Raw genomic sequence first — 3,127 nt, 5'->3', positions numbered from 1 at the left:
CCAGCAAACAGTACAGTCAGGAGAGCAAATGGTGTCCCCAAGAAACCAAAGGGCAAGATGCCTACTCATGCCCTCTTTGTGAAGATATGCTGGGAGGGACATATGAAGAAAAATCCAGAGACTCCTGTGAACTATGCATTCTCCAAATGCTCTGGGAGGTGAAATACAGTGGGTGGGAGAGAGAAATGCAAATCTGATGAAATGGTAAAGGGCACGATGATCAGGAAATGAAGGTCAGCGACCAGCTAAGGGAGACAAGAAGAAAGATCATAATATCCCAAATGTTTTCATACCCCATCTGGCTTCCTCCTTTTCTACTTAGACCTCTGTGCAAGATCAAATCTACACACCCAGGCATTTTCATTGAGGATGTGGCCAAAAAGCTGGTGATACGTTACGGTATGCAGGATTCCTAAAATTCGTCCACAAAGATATTCTACCTTAATCCCTGGAACCTATGGATGCGATGAGACGTCACTCACAATATGATTGTGTTCTATGGCAGAGTTGGTCTTAAAACAGGAGATTATCTGGATGGGCATGATGTAACCAAGAAAACCTTTCCAAGCAGAGACCTTTCTCCAGCAGGTGGAAGAGGAAGTCAGAGAGATTTGAGGAATAAAGGGGGTTTGCCTTCAAGATGTAGGAGGCTACCTGAAAGGAATCCAGGAAACTTTACAGAGCTGAGAGAGGGCTCTGGCCAAGAGCCATCAAGGAAACAGGGTCCTCAGTCCTACAACCACAAGGAAATGAATTCTGTCAGCCACTTGAAGGAGCCTAGAAGTGATGTCTACTCAGAGCCTGCAGATGACGATTCAGGTTGGCTGATAACTGGATTTCAGCCTTGTGATTCCCTGAGCAGGGATCCCAGTCATAACATACCAGACTTCTGGTCTACACGACTGTGAGCTGATCAACGGGTGCTGCTTTAAACTGCAAAGTTTGTAGGAATTTGTGACACAGTGCTAGAAAACAAAGGATGCGGAATAATTTGAGTGATACTGAGAAGCCCCCTTATGATGAGGCAACAAAGTTGAAGGAGATGAGTGAGAATGATGTTGTCAAACAGTCTAAAGGAAAATGGGAAGAAGGGGCCATCTAACATTCCCTGGGAAAAAGAGTGCAGGAGGGCGATGAAGAGTATGAGAAAGCGGTAAGAGGATGAGGAGGAGAGTAACTAATAAAACCTGTGAAGTGACCCACCTCCTCTCTGAGAAGGTGTCTGCGGCTCTCCTTGAGTTTGGTTCCACAACTGGAAATGGTCACACCGTAGTTTTTGAAGTGCTCTAGACATTGCAGGTGGTTTCCCGGAAATGCTTATGGATGTCAAGAGCACCCGAAAGTCCCATCAAAGGTGTTCATATTTATAAATGTTTTTAAAATAAAAAGACACTCTTTTGTTGTCTTCATTCCATCAACTTGAGATTTGTGTGAATGGGCAGTTAAAACCTTCCTGGGATGTAAAAAAAAAAAATGTATTTGGAAGGTAGTGCTATCCGTTAGAAATCCTGTTAGGAACCGTAGAACTCTAGTTTGCTAAAAGGACACAACAGACTAGACCTCACGTGGTCCCCGCTGGGTAGTGTAATGTGGGAGGTTGCACCTCGTGTGGGGGGTCCGGGGACGAGGACAAACCTGCTGATGCTCCTTCCGGTTGTCTTTTTCCACAGAGTGCCAACATCCCGCAGACGTTCTTAGTCGTGGAAAAGGGCTATCGGCCGGCAGGAGACGTGTTCTGGTTCTTTTGGTGAAATCTGGTAGTTTGAAAACGAACCGGACAACTCTTCATGGTCAGAAAAGTGACCAGCCACTGCCTCCATGAAAGCGCAGAAGCCATCTGACCTTAAAACACAATTTGCAACGTTCTGTTATTTATTATTTATTTTTTTCAGTACGTTGAGAATGCGAAGACTTTCTTTTCGTGTAAATGTTTCCACTGAAGCATAATGTAATACAGACGAGTGCATGCACAGCCGGCATGGAGCCGTACGAGTTTTCATAAAGTGAACACACCTGCATGACCACCAGCCAGGACGAGCCCCCCTCCCTTCATTCAGACCCCCTCTCCGGTTACAGCAGCCCCTTCTCGCCAAAGATAGCCTCACTTCTCACTCTTAATATGACAGTTTTCGATTTCTCCCAGAATGCTGAGATGTTTTCGAAGCAAAATGGAGTATTACATTTTTTTAACTGGGGGGGGGGGGGGGGAAGAAATTTTACCTCAAGTTCATGGAGATCCTTTCCTGTTTCCTTTGAGAAGTTTCAGTCTTAACCTTTCCCACCTTAGTCTTGACCCATCTAATTTAATTTCCGGTATGGTGTGAGGCCGGATAACAGCCTAAACCTGGCCCAATCAAGAGCGCCGCGTCCCCACCCGGCCCCGCCCCTCGGCTGGTCCCGAACTCCCGTTTTGCTCTCGCGAGACGCTGCTCGGAGGCCGGCTGCGTCTCTTTGGGTCTGTGTTCCTCCTGTGTCCCCGTTTGAGGACGTGTCTTCAAGGGAAATGCAGCTGTGTGTTTGCGTCCCAGCCCTTGTATCTTTTAGAAATGCTTGGTTTCTCTGTCCCCAGCTTCTCAGCGTCTGCCGGGACCAAGAAGGGAGGACTGTCCACGGGCTCGGGGCTGCGGAGTCGGCTCTCCTCTTGGAGGGCCCCACGCTCTTTTTAGCGCTGACAGTTCTCCGCTTTCTTCCAGCAGGTGATACCCGCCGTGAAGTTGACCTTTCTCGTTTTGCTGGAGGGAAGGGCCGGTCAGCTGCAAGTTACTACGCACGCACACATCACTTACGACAACAGATACGTTTTTCACTGTACTTGTGATAAAATTGTGAAGGAAAGCAAGCCCGCGTGTCCTACTATATTAAGAGGGAATATGAGGAGTCTCTGGTTTAAAAGTTCAGTCTCTCTTTTTTTTTTTTGAATTGAGATATCATTGACATAGAAGATGGTGTAAGTTTAAGGTGTACAGTGTGTTGATTTGACACATTTACGTATTACGATATGATTACCCTGGCAACATTGGCGAATACCTCTATCCCATCGCATAATTATCATTTCTTTTTTTGTGGTGAGAACATTTAAGATCTAGTCTCTTGGCAACTTTGAAGTGTAGAAGACAGTATTGTGGAC

General features: G+C 46.3%; 2 long non-coding RNA genes across 2 annotated transcripts; one reads left to right on the top strand and one right to left on the bottom strand.

Moving 5' to 3' along the window:
- Positions 1–1,563: 1,563 nt before the first annotated feature.
- LOC121040783 (uncharacterized) lies at positions 1,564–2,428 on the bottom strand. The gene is made up of 2 exons (XR_005795437.1): positions 2,221–2,428; positions 1,564–1,842 (listed from the first exon to the last, which is right to left on the bottom strand). It is a non-coding gene; the product is annotated as an uncharacterized LOC121040783 (long non-coding RNA).
- Positions 2,429–2,440: 12 nt separating this feature from the next.
- Positions 2,441–2,839, top strand: LOC121040785 (uncharacterized). The gene is made up of 2 exons (XR_005795439.1): positions 2,441–2,511; positions 2,697–2,839. It is a non-coding gene; the product is annotated as an uncharacterized LOC121040785 (long non-coding RNA).
- The last annotated feature ends 288 nt before the right edge of the window (positions 2,840–3,127 follow it).

This window comes from Herpailurus yagouaroundi, unplaced genomic scaffold, assembly GCF_014898765.1.
Source record: "Herpailurus yagouaroundi ecotype Mexico unplaced genomic scaffold, PumYag 182, whole genome shotgun sequence".
NCBI classification, from domain to species: Eukaryota; Metazoa; Chordata; class Mammalia; order Carnivora; family Felidae; genus Herpailurus; species Herpailurus yagouaroundi.
This window is presented reverse-complemented; position numbering and strand designations above follow the sequence as displayed.